Genomic DNA, 19,941 nt, shown 5'->3' on the forward strand with positions numbered 1-19,941 from the left:
GGCCAGTGCTCCTTGACCTTGAGCATGACATATGAGGCCTTCATGAGCTGGACTTGAGCTTCCCAGGCTCAGCTCTCCCTGATGTCCTATGGATGCTCCACTGTCATGAACTACTTGAGTCATACTCTCTCCAAGCTCTCTGACTTTGTATGAACTGTTCCCAGCCCTAATGTGCTCTGCAACCTCACACCTTTGACCCTCAGCTTCCCTCTGTGTCTCACTAATTCCTCTTTGTCCTTGGCCATCACGAGTCTCTCTTCTGTGCTTCCAAAGTACACTGCAGGTACTTCTCTTGTTACACTTATTCTGAACCATAAACAATGCCCGTTTCTCTTACTAGAGTGTGGGCCACTTGAGGTTAGAGTGTGTGTTTCATTTCTGCACCCCTAGCTACTAACACTGTATAAGGTGCATGGTTCATTTTTCATCCATCCATTCAACAAATATTTGATCGTCTACTAGAGGCCAAGCACTCTTCCAGCATGGCGCTAAGGAACTCTACAAGACAGGTATACTAGGCATTCTGCTGTTGTATCTCTGCTCCAAATCCCACCTTTGTTTTTTTGAGATGGAGTCTCACTCTGTTGCCCAGGCTGGAGAGCAGTGGCACAATCTCGGCTCACTGCAACCTTTACATCCTGGGTTCAAATGATTCTCTTGCCAGCCTCCCAAGTAGCTGGGATTACAGGCACCCACCACCACATTCGGTTAATTTTTGTATTTTTAGTACAGATGGGGTTTTGCTATGTTGGTTAGGCTGGTCTTGAACTCCTGACCTGAAGCAATCCTCCTGCATCAGCCTCCTAAAGTGCTGGGACTACAGGTGTGAGCCACCGTGCCCAGCCTCAGCACATATATTCTGACAACACACACTACTTCTTGTGGTTATTACCTCTGTCTTACTTCAGTGTTCGCTTTTAGATTTTTCTTCTTCCTCTAATATGTTTTATTTAAACTAACTCCTTTTATTAAATGACACCTCTGAAATATCTAGTGCAGTTCCTGTTCTCTTGGCTGGACCCTGACTGATGCCATGGGGAAGGCCCTTGGGCTCGTGGACCTTAAATTCCAGGTGAGGAAGGTAGACAACAAACCAATAAAAGAAGGGTAGTAAAAAGTGTTACAGTGAAAAATTAGGGTAATGGATGGAGCCTGGGCTACTTTAGATTAGTTGGGGAAAGTCTGTCCAAGAAGGTGACATTTAAGCAGTGAAAGAATTAAGTTTCCACCCATGTAAAGAGCTGGGGAAAGATGCCCCAGGGACAGAGACCAGTCAGTGCAAAGGCCTTATGATTTGAGTGGGCTTGGATTCAAGGATCAGAAGGAGTGCTGGCGTGGGCAGAGTAGGGTGAGGGACGGGTGCTGCGGAGGAGCGGAGCTGAGAGTCAGGCAGGGGCTAAATCACATGGGCCTCCTTAGCCAAGGATTAGTTTCTCTTTTTTGTGTTTTTTAGAAATTCTGAATGTGTTGAAAAGGCTTTAGAGGGATTTAAAATATAGGAAGTAACAAGGTCTGACTTAGATTTACAAAAGATCTCTCTAGCAGCTGACGGGGGATCATCTATAGGGAGCAAGAGCAGAAGCTCTATTCTCCTCAGGGCAGACCGTAGACACCTTTCAAGGACGAGGAAAGTGAGGCCCAGAGAGTTGACAAGATCTGTCCTAGCTCACTCCATTTTAGACTTTTGGTTCCCAGACCAGTGGCCCTTTGTGGCTACACATTCTCTAACTGAGGCACAACTGACCCGGGTTCCGGGTGAAGCTTCTCAGCCCGGTTTGCAGAGAAGACGAAGTCCTTGGAGCAGCCAAGCACCCGCCCTTGACAATACTCCTGCTTCATCACAGGTCCTGTTGTGTCCAACTCATGATTTATCAAGGTACACCAGTCTGGTCTGTCACAATAACAGGTGGGGGAGCCTTGAAAGAAAACAAGGCTCCCTGGGGCCTTCTGCAGATGTTGGTGTGAATTCATAAGTCCCCAAATTTGCATTATTCTCCTTTCTTCTTCCTCAACATCTAGTCCATCACCAAATCCTTCTGGCTTCCCAAACATTTGCTGACTCTGGCCTCTTTTCTTCAGGGTCACCAGGAAACACACCTTCAGGAAGCACCTTTTCTGTTCTATCCCAGAGGGCACCATCACATACACTATGATATGAATCATGACCCCTGGGGCTGTGTGGAGTTTCTGCATCTCTCCCTCCCCACCGTGGCTACCCTCATCCAGCAACCATCCTGTCTCTCACCAGTATTACCGCAGCTGAGACCCAAGTCTTAAGGAAGCTAAGATCCAGGCCAGCAGGGGCCACACAGGTAGAGTGAAGTGATGCTGGTGGGATTTGGGGCTTACCTTGAACAGGCAGGGCATTTTGGGTAGAAGGGAGGGGTCACTTTGTAAATAGAGGTAGGAGAAAGAGAAGAATATTTCTAAATGCTTCAGGCAACAGGTTTTTGCTTTAGTGAAATAACACTTCCTCCTGCAAACTTTGGGGATGGGGGAAATGGCTGGATGGGTCCTGGGAGTGCTGCTGAGGTGATCTCGGGTCAGAAGTTTTTCTCTCACAGCTTGGAAAAAGAGGAGGGTGTAAGACTCTGAATGAAGCTGAGAGATCCTTTCATGCTTGGGAACTGAGAGACCACACAGACACGAGCTTCGGGAGACTCCAAAGCCTGGGACCCACTTCTAAGCTAGCACTGAATTCTGATTGGCTGCCTTTGCCTGCCTCAGTTTGTTCCTCTTACTGATTGGCAGGGTTCTTCTGCCCATGGCAGAACCCTGCTCCAGCCACCGGGTCCTCCCACCTGCCACAGTGTCACCTGGGATTGGCTGGGCTCTGAAAGGCCAGGCTGGCTTGGCTCTTGCCGTCATCAGATTCTTCCTCATTAAACAAATGAATCACAATCCTAATTAATTTGAGCAACAGAATTTATGTAACTACTCCCAGCAGGATGTCTGCTCTCAGTCGGCAGAGAGATTAATTCCTCTCTCTGGGAAATTCCAGCCTTGCTGGTCAATAAACCTTAATGATGACTGAAATCTCCCATCTGTCTCTGCTCGGGGCAGGTAACCCCTGCTAAGCAGACACCCAGTTGGCTCGAGGCAGTACCCCAGGCACCGGCAGGACAAGGGCAACGATCTCCCAGCCTAGATGTGTCCTGAGCCACATGGAGCACACAGTAGGTGTTTACTTAAGGACGGGGGCTACCCCTTCCAGGGAAGTTCCGAACCACTTAAAACCCATAGGAAGTGTTCAATGTCTGTTTACGGAATGAATGAAAGGAAGTGTGTGTCACTCAGATACTTATAAAATGGTCTCGAGATCCTAAACTCCAAGCAAGCTTCTCCAGCTCTTTCCAGCCCTTTTTCTCCCTCTATTTCCCATGACCATAACCCAGTTCTGTCTTTTTCCTATTTTGAACTTTCCAGACTCAGAAATTTGGCTCTTAATGTTCCCTGCCCTTGAACCGTCCCAGCCCTCTCCAAAACAGCCTTCAGCTGCGTGGGAGGGAGGGGTAGCAAAGTGGAAAGTGTTTCAGAGTGAGTGCTAATTCTGGTTCTGCCACTTACTCATTGTACTTCACCTCTCTGTTCTTAACCTTTCTCTCATATGTAAACCACACGAGGTTCTTGGGAAGATTAAATAAGAAAACATGGTGAAAATGTATTGCACGGTACTTGACTCGTTTAATTAGCGATAGACAGTGTTTTAGGTAACGGAGATACAATGGTGCTCAAGGCAGGCAAGATTCCTGCTCCCAAAGAATTTAATTTCCAAGAGACAAGAAGCAAGCTAGCGAATATGTAAGATAATCTTAGTTAGGGATCAGTGCTCAGCAAAAATAAAAAATGTATGGAGAGGGACTGAGGGGAGTGAGGAACTCCTTGAGGAGGCACCACTCTGAGACCCAAATGACAAGAAGGAACTAACCATATGAAATCTGGGGGAATGACATTCTGGAAAGAGGGTAAAGAATTGCTGCTAAGAAGATGTGGGCGTGTTAAAAAAAAATTGCAAAGTCCCTGAGGTACGACTGAGCTCCTCGTGATCAATTTGAGGCTTCTGCTCTTGTGTCTTGTAGGTGAACGGGGTAAGGTTTGGTAGGACTGAAAAATTCATCCAGCCACCTATCTAGGGAGTGCGAGGGTCAAGATGTGGACCCAGGTCTTCTGCCCTTGAGAGCAGAGTGCTTGTCACTACAGCACAAAGAAGGTGTAAGAGAAAGGAAAAGTGAGTGGGAGGTGGTGAGGGAGGAACAGACTGCCTTGTCCTCCACCAGATCTAAATCTGTCTCCTCCTTACGGTTGGCAGGATTATAGGATCTGGCTCCCATGAAGGCCTTCCACCTCCGCTGGCCTAAGCTGTCAGTGTCAGAGAGCACTGGCCCTAACAGCTCCCTTACCAGAGCAGCTGTGATTCCTTCTTCATTTCCAGCAGGGACGACCCAATAACTTTTACAGTATGGGATTTCTTTTTTCTCATGATAATAATGTTCATTGTGGAAAAAAAAATGATAAAATAAAAATCAGCTAGAATTCCAACTTCTGGCAATTTGGGTGTCTATCTTTCTGCAAAGTTCCTATACGTGTACTTTATAAAATTACGAACATACTGCACATACAGTTTTGGAATATGCCTTTTGCCTTCTGTCATGAAAAAAGTCTTCAAATGCCTTTTAACAGCTACACAATAGTTCACTACATGAATCAACTCAAATGTAACTATTTTTGGCCTTTTATTATAAATAACACAGAGAACCCTCAGTCTTTTTTACATAATGTCCTAACAGAGTAGGGAAAATGCTCCCCAATCCGGTGCAATGTCCTGTGCCCAGGGAAACACATTTTTTCTTTTCTTTTTTTTTTAAAGACGGAGTTTCGCTCTTGTCACCCAGGCTGGAGTGCAGTGGCACAATCTCGGCTCACTGCAACCTCCGCCTCCTGGGTTCAAGCGATTCTCCTGCCTCAGCCTCCTGAATAGTGGGGACTACAGGTGTGCACCACCACGCCCGGCTAATTTTTGTACTTTTAGTAGAGACGAGGTCTCACTATGTAGGCCAGGCTGGTCCATCTTCTTAGCTGGTGGGAACAGGGACATCTACACTCCCAAACACCTTGCCCTTAAGTGTATAGCACAGTTTATTGTCGTTTTCTTCTGAGAAATGGAGATTGTTGCACTTTCCCCAAATTTACCTTCATTCTCAGCCTCTCCTTGTCATTGTAATCCCAGAAAAGATACAATGGGGAAAAAGGGGAGAAAGAAGGGGGGATGTAATTTGATGCTACATTCTGAAACAATACACATATTTGAGACACATGAATATTCTTTAGCAATATTTTTATTAAATGATAAATTGCCAGGCAGGCAAGAGGTCCAGGATCAAGCCCTGGTCTCAGTATGCCAGAGTCTAAGGTGACTATGTTTGGTTTCTGCAGGGGCCTGCCATGGAGGCAGGCAAGGGAGGGAGGAGTCAGTGGTTCTAATCATTGGAGGGTGTTGGGGGTGGAGTCAGGGTAACCCATCTGTAGTAGGCCTGGAGAACAAACCTGGCAGCTGGGGCATGACTGGGAAAGCACTTGAGGACCTGGGTGGGGGCCGACATTCGTTTGCACTGGTGCTGGGAGGGTGGTCTGCCCCCTGTGAGTGGTGCTCAGGTTTAAAGCTCCTCCTTGGGGCCACTGCCATCACCATGTCTCTGGTTTCTTGCTTGGCCTGGAAAAAAGAAATCGAACCAGAGAGAGAGAAGGGCACAGCAAAAGAGACAACGAGGAGAACAGTGTGAAAGTGAGAAAAAGGAGACAGAGGGTAAAATAAGTCAAGGCAGGGAGGCAGGTGCTTTGACAAGTGGAATCTTTTTGGTAGACATTTAAGCAGCAAGAGGCACTTTTGGTCCTGGACAAGCTTATTACACATCCACAGTTGATGAGCTCTCAAGGGCCAATGACAAGTATTCAGATACCCAGTGGATCAGGGAAATGGCGTTTGCCAACTCTACTGACTACAGACCCTGCCTCTAAACTGATTTGGTGCCCTCTTTCTGCAAATCAATTTCTCAAACTTTCTGGGAGCCGGTTATTTCTCAGTGGAGCAGACAACGATGAACCAGTGCTAGGGAACAGGTCTTCTGGGGAGGGACTGAAATGCAGAAAAAATTTTGGTGGCCTGGGCTAGATTCAGGAGGTGGGAGGAGGGAAGGGCTGGGGAGAAAGAATCTGGGGAAAAGGAAAGGAGAGAGGAGGAGGGGTGGGTGTGAGTGGAAGAGTTCCGCCCTCCTTACCCATGCTCACCTCTCGCTGCCAAATAATTATACTGTCTTCTTTTCAGGCTGCAGGAAATGGTATTCACTGGAAAAGTCCAACAGTCATTGTCAGCTTCTGAGGCGTATGAATGGGGTACGGGGGGAGGCCTTGGTGTTGGTTGGGAAAACCGAGGGCAGCAAATGCAGGGCCCTCACTCTTACTATGGGAACACATCTCCATTCAACTTGGTGAGAAGAGAATGAATGTTTCAAAAGGACCTTTTATCAGGAAACTACAGGAAAGAATCAGAACAATCCATAAGTGGGGTTAAAGGACATTCTTCATTCTCAATAGCTTTTTCCTCTCCGCCTAACCCTGTTTGAGTGGACAGTGGACTAAAATGTTTCCTCTATTTTTTTTTTTTTTTTTTTTTTAAGACAGGGTCTCACTCTATCACCCAGGCTGGAGTTCAGTGGTGCAATCTCGGCTCACTGCAGCCTCCAGCTCCCGGGTTCAAGCGATTCTCATGCCTCAGCCTCCTGAGTAGCTAAGTAGCTGGGATTACAGGCGCCCGCCACCACGCCTGACTAATCTTTGTATTTTTAGTAGAGACGGGGTCTCTCTATATTGGCCAGGCTGGTCTCGAACTCCTGTCCTCAAGTGATCTGCCCGCCTTGGCTTCCCAAAGTGCTGGGATTACAGGCATGAGCCTCCACGCTCGGTCATCCTTTATTTTTTGAGTTCACACTCAGAGGCCCTTCTGGTAAGCAACCACTTCCCTTCACCCTCCAAGCTCTCCCTTTGGCCGAAGGGCATCTCTCCTTCTTTCCTTTTGAGCATCCTCCTGGCTCTGGATCCTGGAAGTGCTTCTGTACTCTGGTCCTTTCCCTGACGTTCACAATTAACTAGCCTGTGGATAATCTGGGTTCTCCCGTTCTTGAGGCAGGGCGTCTTCCAAAATATCCAAAAGCAAAGGAGTAGAAAGATCATGGGGAATCAACCCTCTCCTTATGAAAAGGCAACTGAGCCCCAGGATGAGGAAGAGACTCGCCCAGGGTCACAGAGTGAGGGAACGGTAAGCGTGGGGGCAGAATACAGCCAGCGCAGCCTACCTAGCACTACTACTATTAATAGAACCCATTAGTAGGTGCTAAGCCTTTTCCCCTTCCCCGTCCAAAGGCTCTAACCTGCGTGTGGGTCTAGGCTGATGCTACCGTCCCCTCCCCATTCCCCAGGCCTGTGACGTCCAGGCCCTGGCAGTGAGACCAGCAGGTGTGGGCATCAGGAACTTCTCCAGTGGCTCAAATAGCCGGGAGCGATTGGCCTGTCCTCCAACCTCCGTTTGTGTCAGGGATTGCTGCTCATTGGCCTAGCAGAAGTGATTGACAGGTCAATAGCCCAATGAATGATGAGCCTTGGAAGCATGGTAACAGTTACTAGTCAGTTCTTGCTTCGCGAGATCCTGGGGTAACGGTTTTCTTTTTTTCCGAAGTTGATTCAGCCATTTTTCACACTCAAAATCCAGCGTCTTCTCAGTAAAGGGTGTAAAGCAATTTTCGGCCCCAAAGAAAGAATGCGTTTGGGGCTCTAAAAGTACAAACGAACCCTTCAAGAGAAAATAAGAGTGTCGTATTGAATGAATCACTTAATAAAGGGGGTTTTGCTTTGCTAAATAGTTGGTGGGCAAGTGAGTGGGCAGGAGGGAGGGAAAGATGGCCAGGAATGGGGACAGAGGAGTCAGGCAGCAGAAGACTGGAGTCAAAAGTGCTTATTGCAGTTCTTGTAACCTGTGTGAAATGCTGTGGCCATTCTTGGGGCCTGGATAGGTTCTGGGACCTGGGGAAAAGGATGGGGTCACTTCTGGGGACTCTTAAGGTCCAGGAATCGGGGCTAAACTGGCAATGGGGTGATGAGGCAGTGCTTGTGGTAACAGCTGGCTTGGATGGTGAAAAAGGTAGCCTGGACCATGAGATAATTCCTGAGAATAGCTAGTGATGGTCAGATAAAAGGAGTGGCCCATCCTTGAAGGGTGTAGTCACATAAGATGGGGTCCCTGGAAGAATGACAGTGGATCACCCCATAACTGGTTAGAAGATGGAGTTGGAGATAAAGAGAGATGAGACAGGGAGTTGAGAAATGGAAAGTTTGACAAAGGAGAGAGAGTGTCACAAGGACTGAGAGCTGGAGTCCCAGAAAAGCTGAGCAAACCATGCTTGGTACATAGTTGTCACTCAGTAAGTGCTAGCTATTATTATTGCTCCCTTTGGGAGGGGAGGGGAGGGGTTAAGTCTGGTAGTTCAAAGGCAGTAGGAGGCAGTGAGTGGAGAACTAAAAGAGTGCCAGGAAAATAGGCCATTCTAGTTGTCTGTTTCTCTCCCCACTGTGATTATGAGAATTGCAGAAGCCACTCCTTCATTGGGGGAATGAGAGGGAAGAATTGAAGTAAAGAGAGGGTGCTGGTATATTCTGCAGCTGGAAACCCAAAGGATGGGAAGTAGGAATGGGGAGAGGCTGCCCTTGCAAGTGTCTTTGATAGAGCCTGTTAGAAGTGAGGTGAAAAAGGAGGGAACAGGTGAGAAGTAGAATGGGTTGTGGCATGGTTAGGCCCTGGGTGAACCGTGTACATTATACATAACTGTTGTTGTGATTGCTGGAGTGGGGTCGTGGGGAGGAGCCCCTCTAGTTGTCTCTCTTGGGAAAAGGGAATGGTGATGAGATTCAAGACTCCATTGGAAATTCCCAACAATCATTGCCATAAATGTCAACTGACTCAGGGACCACACATTTCTGAGGGAAGAGAGGAAAAGACTCTTCTAAATTTTCTATTTGACAAGCAGGGTGTGTACCAACAGAGGCTCCTAAATAGAGAGTGCATAGTACAGTTCATACAGGTTCTGAACAGAAAAAAATGAAACTCCTGATGTCAATACTGCATTTCCCTTGACCTTCCTACCCTCACTAGTGTGTGCTCTCTTTTTAGCAAGTCATTGAATGATTGGCATTTGTTGGGAGGAGTGCAGACTGCGCAGCTCTGAGGTAGCTAAGAGAAGGTGATGTTGAAGGAAGAGCAAAGAGTGCTTTTGATTCCCCAAATTACACTTAAATATGTATCTGTGGGGAACCAACAAGCTCTCTTTGAGCAACAGTTGAAATGCAAAGCCATCTGGACTAGCCTATGACCTAAGGAACTCTCTTCTATAATGTCTGGGGGAAAAGCAAGTAGGGAAAGGGGAAGATAAGGTAGGCCAGAGAGAGGGGAGACACAGAGAAGAAGGCAGAGACAAGATGGAGAGATCAGTGACAGCAGAGGCTGAGGCTGGACCGAGAGGGTTACGAGAGACAGCCCTGGAATGAGCTAGTTAACTTACTTGCCAAATCTTCAAAGTCTTTTCTATTTCTATTTCCACTGAATATGGTTCTCCTAATTTACAAAGGAAATTTATACAGTCTTCCATGATTCAAGAAAGGCTTGCATTTACTGACTTCTACCCACTTGATGTAAACGGTTCAGAATTTTGTTGAGGCTCCCAGGAAACTCCTGATGATCTTGCTCATGGTGTTCAGATCTGGGTGGGGCAGATGAGCTAGGCAGTGGGGTGCTTGTGGGAGCCAAAGCTTGGAAGTTGGTTTCTGGAAGGTGCTCTCATTTCTTGTCTCCATGGATCGAGGGCTAAACAAGCCATTGGATAGGAGTGGAGTGGAGTGAGTCTCCTCATTAGCATGCTGGGAGGTGGCATGGACTGTGGCATCGCAGTTGAGGTGCTAAGGTGGAGATAATAGCATCATGATAGAGGCTGTTGGCCTTGCAGTGGAGAGAACCTGATGGAGCGCAGGAGTGGGGAGTGAGGGTAAACTGGCCCTCAGTGAGGGCTAGTTTCTGATTATTGTGGATATTTTACTCATAGTCAATGACTAGAAGTGTTTCTGATAATCTGAGTAAGGTCGTAGGCAAGGGGCTGGGAGGAAAGTAGGGCCTGGGTAAGGAGGGCACAGGTACTGAGCAGGGCCCTGAAGCCACCTGTTGCTAGTCTGGAAAGGTACTCTTCCCTCCCCTCAGAAGGAAATCAAATAGGCCTGACGGGGTCAGGGGCAGAGTCAGAGATGGAGAAGAGGAAATAAACAGATGATGGCGAGAGAGGCAAACGAGTGTGATGGAGAATCGTGAGAGATGGCAGGCCATTGAGCTGACTCTTCAGGTCATCTAAGGATGTCTCTTTTTGCTCGTATTTCCCCCTGAGATGATTCTAATAAAACACCAAGGGTGATTAAAATGGATCTAGGGTTTGGGGCTTCAGAAAATGGCCTTTTTTCATTTACGGTACTGACTTCCACTAAACCCTCTCCATGCGTGGAAGCTTGTATGCAACAGAACATGGGTTTTCAGCTTGGAAGGGTAAACGACTCTCCTGTGCGGTGGCCTTGTCTCAGTGACTCCAAATATGGGAAATGTCCAGGAGGAGGGAGTTATTGACACACTGGAAGTTAGTTATCCCCTGATTTCATGAACTTTATCTCCTAGTTCTTCCCTCTGCCGGTGGGAAGTGGTGACAGGGTCTGATGGTCACCAGGAGGCTCTGAGGAGGTTGGGGAGAAGGCAGGCAGGCAGAGAAACCCAGCTGGTGGCAGGGCGGCAGGTGGGTGCATGAGTCCTCTACCTCCTTCTGCCCCTCCCGGGTTGTGTTCTGTAGCTGGACTTTCTGTGAGATTCAACTTCCCGGCCTTCCCAGCCCCCTAAGCCTGTCACCTGTCTTGTGTCTTGCAGTAAAGTGAGGAGCAGGGAGCAGGAGAGGGGGAGAGAACAGGAGGGACAGGGATGGGGAGAAACCGAACCAAGGTGATACATGCAGAGACAGAAAGACAGATCTACTGAACAGTGGCGCCGCCTCTGCGTCTCTTCTGTTGCTTTTCTTCATAAATGATTATGCTCATTTTCCAGGGATCTTTGTGTCCTCCATCAAGGATTTAGAGCCCAAGCATCACACTTCCTGAGCTGAACTTGCCCAACTTGCATGTAGTGCCCTTACTTGCTAAAAAGTGGGTACCTCAGCTTATGAAGAGTTGAAGTGATTCCGAGACAAGGGGTTTGCACTAGGTCGTAGACAATGTGAGGGCACTCCTGAGAGGTAAACACTGCCAGCTGCCCACTTTCCCTTCCACGTGGACAAACACAGGAAAAGGAGGGGAGGGGAGAAAATGAGGAGTAGGAGGCAGGAAGGAATTGTGAGTCCTTACTCTCTCCAAATCTGCTGCAGTCGCCTGGTTGAGAGAGGGTAAAAGAGCATAGAGGAAGGTGGACAGGCCTGGATAGAAGAGGTGATGAAAATAAAATGGGAATGCCTGAGGGTGAGGTCCCTGTGTCACTTTGCTCCTTGGGTAGTCGTGTTATGTAATGGGTAAGCCTGTCTCCAGGCACCAGAAATGAGATGAGCCTCCTGATCCCCATCTGAGTACCCTGAATTATTTCTTCTACTTGTGGCATAATTGGAACTTGATGCTTTTAAGATTCAGGAGTGAGGTTTTGGGTGAATTGTTTTCCTATTTAGGGATGGGAGGAATACCTTCTAATGTGTCGTAAGATTCAAAGGAAGCAGAAACTCCCCATCCTATACTATTGCCCTTCCTTGATCCCAGCCCTCCGTTCTTCCTCCAAAGTCCCCTCTGATGAGATACATGTAACAGGCAGGAGGGAAGAGGCTGCAAAGTTGTCTGCCAGCCTTATTGCCATGGGAGTGAGCACACCCCTTTGCACCACAGCAGCCTAGGACAAGACTGGAATTTTTCAAAACTTTTACAGGGAAACAAAGGTTAAAAGCAAATAAAATAAGATGGTGTGAAAAAATTAGAGCCAACGGGGCTTTTGACTGGCTGGCAACCTGGTGTGATACTAAACTTTGCCGTCAGCTGTTTGGCTCTATTGGATTCCCCAACCCGTTCTCATCTTGGTCTTGTGGAAGTGGATTCTTTGCAGAGCCCTGGGGTCATCTCCTCCGTTCTTTGGTCACTGTAGGTAGGGCAGGGCTTTCTCCATCTCACCTCCTGTCTCTTTCCTCTGTTTTGTGGTCTTGCACTCTGGCCCAGATCTCTTCTCTTGGTTGAGTAGTTGGGGTGTAAAGCCTTGTTATTCCCTAGTTTTAACCTGTGTAGGGGCCATTTTGGGGGTGGGGTGGGGAGTTAGGCTGTGCGTAGAGATGTCAGGTCATTAGCAAAGGAAATAAAATGCTGTTGGAAGCTCACATTTCATCTCTGTTCCCCTTTTGAAGACTCCTAAAATGTCCCCTCCCCTGTCTTCGCTGTCCTTCCAATGGTTACAGAATCCAGTCTTTACAGTTTTACAAAATTAATACTAAAAATACATTACTGCTGAAAGGAATTTTTCTCAAAGGAAAATAGGGCTCATTTCTTCACAGAGAAGACAAAGCTGGAGCCTAATAATATACACTAAACCTCAAAGAAAATGTGAACACACTGAATATTTAACCTAAAAGTATATGTTAGGTATGTTAATATGATATACAAATAAAAGAGTTAATTCATGCAAATGCTAAAATGGTAGGCAGGCCGGTGGGAGGAGAGCGGGCAGGGCGCGGCTGCCTTAGCCAGCTCTGGGGTCTAGCGGTCTCAGCGGGTATCTCCTTGGATGTTGGTAGGCTTATGGATGTGTGGCCTTGGCCTCAGGGGGCCTTCCAGGGCAATAGGTGAGGGATGTGGGTGGCAGAGCCTGAAGTCTGAGTGACTCCAGGCAGGCTAAGATACTCTGTGATGGGGTGCCTGACGGGGGTCAGTAAGCCTCAGGAAGTCTTGGGGGTGACACTGAAGGCGACTCAGGGGATAGGAGCAAATGTGTTGCAAAGGCAGATTCCTGGGAGCAGAGAGAGGAAGGCTGGGGAATGATGCAGCTCTTGAAGTAAACTGTCTGTGTCCTGGCTGGAGGCTGGAGTCGTGGGGGAACCATGGCCACCCTAGAAGGCCCCGCTGGAGGCCCCATTATAACAGCCCTGTGGCGCACACCTCAGAGGCCAAGGCAGTTTCTTGCCAGGTCACTGAGTCGTGGATGGAATGGGAGTCATGACGGTGGCATGGGGGTAATTTACTAAAGAAATACATTATGTTCCTGGGTATGTGTACCTTTTTAGGGAGGACGAGCGAGGAATAAGACTCGTGTCTGTGCCTGATCCCGTGGGGTGCTGGAGGAAAGGGCACTTTGGCACCACATCCTCTTTCTCTAGTTCTCCAGGGGGCCAAGCTCTTCCCCCCACCAGCTGGCTCCTCTCTGATATCGGGTTAGATGAGGTTAATTGACCAGCAAGGGAAGGCAGTGAGGAAAAAGACTGCTTCATTGAGGAACAATAGAAGAAGAAATTTTCCAGTCTGGAATTGTAAATGCGACCACTGAGGAGAAACAGCAGCTTCGACAGACAAGATAACACATTAAGGAGGTCAGGGAGTGGGCCGGGTGCAGTGTCACAGGGGCCGGGGCCTTCAGCAGGCTGGAGTCTAAGGTGCCTATGTTTGGCTGCTGCAACAGACCTGATAGGCCTCTCAAGTTTGTCAGGGAAGTATGGGAAGCATCCATGAACTAGGGCCCACAGGATGATGTGTCTGGTCTTCCTGTGGACCTGTGGATGATAGGTAGGGAAGCATGTGGGCAGCTAGAACAATGCAATGGTAGGAAGTACTAGGGACCATCTTCTTTCCACGCCTCCTGTGTGGCTTTATGTGGCTACCTGAGGCTAAGGGGTTGGTAAAACGCTTCTGAATCCCTAATGTCAGTTCCACTTCCTCTGGAGAGCCGGCGTTGAGAGAGCAGAGGGGAGCATGTCTGCAGGAAGCAGGGGAGGCATGGAAAAAAATTCAAGTAGATAAAGGTGGATAGACAGCCTGGAGAAGGGAGGCAACTAAGTCTTTTAAGTTGCTCTTGTATTCCATTGAAAATAGTTCAGCCAATTCACAGAGCATAGTCATAGCATTTTTAGAACCCTGCAGGCCTCAGGAAAAACTGTTTATTTACACTGTGCATTTCACATGAATCCTCTCAGCTGGAAAAGGTGTTCACTTTCACAGAAGCAGGCTGGAACTCGATCCATATTCCTTCCTTCCGGTTTCCTGGTTTGCTGTGGGAAGGTGGGAGGAGCAGTGGGCCACAGGGAGGGACGGCCCTGCCAGATGTCTTCTTTTTCTCTTTCTTGGGGTGTAACAGAACAAAAAGAATGTCTGCAATTTTTTTGGGTGAGCCATAAAAGAGGGCTGTAAAAGGCAGAGGGCTAGAGTGTGGGAAGGGGTAGGGTTAGGAGTCGAAAAACGAGAAGAAAGAAAAGGAAGAGTAGGCCTCCCTGAAGGGCCCCTAATCACTCTAGCAGCTGGGGAGTCTGGGACTGGAGGGGAGAAAACAGGGAATGAGAGGTGGGAGTAGGAGAGAGAGTGAGGTTTCTCCTACTCTCTTAAAACTCATACTTTCTTTTTTTTTTTTTTTTTTTTTTGAGACAAAATCTCTCTCTGTTGCCCAGGCTGGAGTGCAGTGGGGCGATCTTGGCTCACTGCAATCTCTGCCTCTCTGGTTCAAGCAATTCTCCTGCCTCAGCTTCCCAAGTAGCTGAGACTACAGGCACACGCCACCACGCCTGGCTAATTTTTGTCTTTTTAGTAGAGATGAGGTTTCACTAGGCCAGTCTCGAACTCCTGATTTCAGGTGATCTGACTGCCTTGGCCTCCCAAAGTGTTGGGATTACACAACGCATGAGCCTCCGTGCCCAGCCAAAGTAAACTCATTCTTTATGTGAGGTTTCTCCACTGTGCCTTAATCGGATAGAAACATCCCGGTGTGGTGTCCGGAGCACTGGGCGGCATCATTACAAGAGAGTTGCCTGGGCCAGTGCCCGGGTAGAGGGTGGCTCCCTCTTTTTCATCTCTGAGAGAAGGGAGGCACAGCCATCCCTCCTTTTCTCGCTCCTTCCTGGTGTCTTTGCTATCCCAGCTCTGTTCTCCTCTCTTTAGCTCTCTCTTCACATGATTGATGTTAGCAGAATGTGTAGTTTAGCGAAACGAATGCAGGGTGGTAGCAAAAGGCTGAGGTGGCTTTTTGTCAAGAGAAAAGAGCTTTGGGGGTGTGAATCTTCTCATTTGACTTGAGTTTGTAGCCAATAATTTTATCAGTGAACAACAATAAATATGCCAGAGAGTGGCTGGGAGGATGAAAGGCTAATTCTTTTCTGTGGCAGGCCAGAATCTGAGGTGAGCTTTTCAGAACATGGGAGGCCCTTGGGTTAGTTAAGTGAGATCATGGGTGAGGATATTGTGGCAGATCAGGTGACATAGACAAGCCTGGGTCATTCCTGTAAAGATGGTAAATGGTGGGTTTCTGATGAATGAGGAAAGCCTCTTCTGAAATACATCGACTCAGAAGCAGGGTCTCCAGATGGAAGTATCACATGGCCAGGGAGATCCTCACTTTGTCTCTGAAGTCTGTTTTTGTGGTTGGCAGGTGGAAGGTGTCCTCCCTCCCTTTACCAACATCTTTCGTAGCTTTCCAAGATTCATTTCCATCTTGGGTGGGGGTGGGAGGAGGAGGAGGATAAAGAATCAGATGAGCTGAAGGGGAGACACAGAAAGAGAAGATCAGGTAATCACTGAAAGGCAGAAACCCAGAAAAGACTACATCAGCCCAGGTGACAAGTCCCCCAAGTCACTTCTCCTATACCAGCTGCCTCTCAGAAAGATGCTACTTTTTTCAAAGTTATATTTACCGTGTCTTCAGAGCCTTTCAAAGGTGTAAAGAGAAAAAAAAGGAAACTATACAAAGTCACTTTTGCTAAACTTTCCAAGCTTGCAAGATGTACCTTCTGGGTGAAGATCTATTACTCATCTTGTTAATTACTCGTGGGACTTGGGTTTATGTGGGAAAAGAAAGAGAGAAAGTGGAGAGAATTTGAGTCAGAGCCAGGTAGAAGACAGCTTCTTCCCTTGTTTCCTCAGCTCCCTGAGGGCAGGGAACAGGCTCTTTTCATCTCTATGTCCCACGTGTCTAGCATATAGTAAGAGCTCAATAAATCGGCACTTACTGAATTGAACTAAATTATTTGTTGAATTTCCATGTGGGTAAAGGCACAAAATCTGTCCCTGTTGTGGAACAAGGGACCATACAGGTGCAGGAGTGGGAGAAGTATGCATTTGGAAATCTAAAGGAAAGAAGCAATGTTTCCCAAATAACCACTACTAGGAGTGCCAGTGCAATGGATGGGGGAAAAGGAAGAGGGTAAAAGGAGGTGGGATGGAGAGTAAAAGTGAGGATCTGTGTTGCCTTCGAACCTGTGCATACTTCTTCCTCAGAAAGTTCTTAAGTCTTTAGTCATCCTTCAAAACCTAGCTCAAGTGCCATGTCCTCTGAAGTCTATTCTGAGAACCCTCCCTATGCCACACCTCAGTGGTTCTTTACATTCCAATTTCTCATTCATATGCAGTATTAGTTGTGTGATCAGTTGCTAATATGAAGACTTCTCTGCTAGACTGGGAGCTCTTTGGGGACAAGGACTGTTCGTTGTTTTTATCCTCAGTGCGTGATATATAGTGGGGGCTGAGGGCAGGGAGTTTTGTCAGTTGTCCTAAAATTGATAGGCAGGTCTGGCGTCAGGGCTCCTGGTAGCAGGCAGTAGGCAATGATCCAGGCTGACAGTTGTTTGATGCCTTGGGGGCTTGACAGCCTTACCCGTTGGGGGCAGTTCCAGAGACCTACCTGTAGAGATTGGGGCTCAGAGAGAGATAAGACTCCAGTTTAAGAAATAGTGAATAGAATGAAAAGCAAGATATCAGTGTGCTCTTGGAGACCAAAGAACAAAACAGTGGCTTCACCTATTGAAACTGATGTTTGAGGAAATGACTTTTTCATTGGGAAGAATGCCAAAGGCCCAGATGCTGGAGCACAGGTTCCTGGGTCACAGCAGGATCCCCAGCCAGGACTTGATCTAGCTGCCCTGGATGGTTCTTCAGGTTCTGTGAGAAAGCTGGCCGCTTGGTCTCTGAGCTGTGGATGGGGACTGGCCTACTTCCCGGCAGGGAGCAGGTCATAACAGGTGGGCTCTGCATGTAACTGAGAGCTCTCTATTTCACAGGGTAGTTTAATTTTACTGTAGGGTGGTTGTGATTAATTTTAAAAAGTTATTTTTATTGATTTGAAATCCGTCTGTCTTATAACTAGCACCCATGGGTTCTAGTTCAACCTTTAGTAATCTGTTAAATCGCAAAATCTCTCTTCTGCATAAATTTAAGAAGCAAGAAGCAAATATCCCCTCGAACTATTGTGAGCCTTCTTGACTCCTTCAATAATCTCCCCATCCCCAATTGTTCTTTATAAAATATGTTTTCAAGTCCTTTCATAATTTTGCTCACTCTTCTGTGGACTTGCTCTAAGTCATTTATGTCCCCCTGAAATATAGTACCGCAGTGGTACTCAGCTAGGCACAGAGGATACTGTTAAATCCTTACCTGGGGATTGTAGTTCAGTTGATGCAGACCGAGGAGGTCATAGTAAGAAAAACCTGAATCCCTGTTATTTTTTTCCATTTTTCTTGAAACTCATACTGTTGCTAGATGAAGCTCTTCATTTTATACTTAATGATATTGATTTCTTTTACGTGCAAGATTTACCAACCCTTCTTAGTAAATTTCATTTTTTAAAACATTAGTGTCTATCTCTTGAGATAGTTCTGAGTCTTAATTCACTCAGGCAGTACTAGCTATACCTCTCTATTTTGTAGTATTGACACATATCAAGGGACACTACTTTTATGTCTTTGTTTTCATTATTTAAAAAAATGTTGAATGGGGTGGAACCAAGCAGAGTGTGACTCTAGTTAGTCATGTGGTGATGGGTTTACCTAGTCATCCTGTCATCCTGTGCACATTTCCTGTCTGGTTGATGTGGACATTATGACACTTTGTCAAGTACTTTACTGGTCAAGGTATATGATGTGCCATTCTTTCCTCCTGTTCTTACTCTTGGTCACCCTATCAAAATAGAAAATTTGCTTAGTGTAGCATGACTTTGTTGTCAGTGACTCTATGATGGGATAGTTCTATCCTGTTAGTTATTCTGGACTAGAGGCAGATAACACCAAGATCTATCTATCTATCTATCTATCTATCTATCTATCTATCTATCTATCTATCTATCTATCTATCTGCCTTGGTGTTATCCTCCTCTAGTCCTGCCCTTATATATATACAATATCTTTTGGGTAAGACAATATTTTCTCTTTTCTGATTCTGTGTTTACCAAGGTCTGTTCTATTCTGGTCTCTATTGTGTTGTATGGCCAAGAAGAGCAAGTCCCATATAGATAGTTTGGGATGGCAAATTGATTATTGCAAAGGCATTAAGTAGCAGTTGAGCATTAAAATCTGTTTCTTGGGAACTTGGTGGGTATGAATCTATTCCTTGGAGTCTGACTGAGGAAGTGATAAAATCAAATGTGCAATACATGTCCTGCAAATCTTGGGATGTAATGACTCTACCAAAGGATAGCTGTCCAGGGAATTTCAGCCTAAAGCAGCCAACCAGAGTTTAGATGAGAGAGAAATGACTGGCACGTTGTAGGTTAGGGATCAGGGAAAACTGTCTGGAGGAGTGAGAAAAAAAGAGAAATCTATTGTTCATTAGTGTCCTTTATTCCTTTTTCCTCCAAGATTCTCAGGAAGGTATATGAAAGGGAAGGTCCTCCCCTCCCACCTGCTTCCCTCCAGTCCTGGCACAGTTAATTTGCTAGCTTGCTCTACCATAGGCAGACAGTCTATGAAGTGCATGAGGCTTTTAATAGAGGTCAAGTCTGGTTGTAAACCCAAAACTTTTCCTATTCATGATGCTTCTAACTTGTTGCTTAGGTCATCTGGTAGTAGGCTACGCCAGTGCGTTTACTTTTGAACTTTAACTTTGGTCATTCTGGCAGCTCCTTACTGCTGCCTGGTTCCAATATCTTAGTTGGCCAAGGCATTTAGAAGTTTTTTCTAGCTCATCAGTCACAAGTCTGCCTAGATTAGGACCATTGGCATTTCTTCATTTCATGGTTGGGCAGGAAAGGGAATGAGATCTCTTGTTCCTTTCTTAAGTTTTGCCACTTTCCTAGTGTCTTGCCAGAGAGCAGGGCCTGGTCCCTATTTGCTTGAGAGGACATTGGCTCTTGGCCCCTTCCTAGACTTAGGAAATCTCCTTTCTCACTTGTCTGCTTCTTGTAGGCATCTTCCTCCTCCCCCTCCACAGCTAGAATGATCAACTAAATGAATTTTAGATAGCTTCAGCTTTCTGCCACGACAGTGTCAGAAAGCTGAAGCAAGAATTTAAAAGCCTAAGGTTACCTGGTTGAAATTGGAGGGAGAGAGAGAGAAATATAAAAAGTCATAACACAAAATTAATATCTAAAAACAAATTCTCCTGGTACAAGTATGTTCCTAACGCATTAGCTTGTCCCTGTACCTTCCCATCTTCTTCTCTGTGCCCTTGATATGCATTTCCTCTGTCCATCTCCTCTTCCCTGATCCCTGATGGCTTGCGGCTTTGTCCTTCTGGTTAACACATCCAACATGGCTACAGTAGGGAAAATGCCACTTACCAGCCTCCCACCTCCCTTGCTTGTTGTTCAAATGATTACCTCACTTCTACCTTGGCGAGATGCTACTTTTAGATTCAGAGAACCTCAGACAGTTCTAGCTCTAAATGCGT

General features: G+C 46.7%; 1 long non-coding RNA gene across 4 annotated transcripts in view; it reads left to right on the top strand.

The window, feature by feature from the left end:
- The window catches only part of LOC123568784 (uncharacterized), a 75,056-nt gene that overhangs the window by 24,640 nt on the left and 30,475 nt on the right, over positions 1–19,941 (top strand). Inside the window, exons 5-6 of one of the 4 annotated variants that reach the window (XR_012423304.1) lie at positions 2,080–2,312; positions 2,565–3,666. The exons of 1 other annotated variant lie outside the window; for it this stretch is intronic. This is a non-coding gene — a long non-coding RNA (uncharacterized lncRNA). Of the gene's footprint in view, positions 1–2,079; positions 2,313–2,564; positions 3,667–19,941 lie in introns of those variants that run through there. 2 more of the 4 variants (XR_012423302.1, XR_006692325.2) reach the window with 2 other exon arrangements.

Source organism: Macaca fascicularis, chromosome 14, assembly GCF_037993035.2.
Source record: "Macaca fascicularis isolate 582-1 chromosome 14, T2T-MFA8v1.1".
NCBI classification, from domain to species: domain Eukaryota; kingdom Metazoa; phylum Chordata; class Mammalia; order Primates; family Cercopithecidae; genus Macaca; species Macaca fascicularis.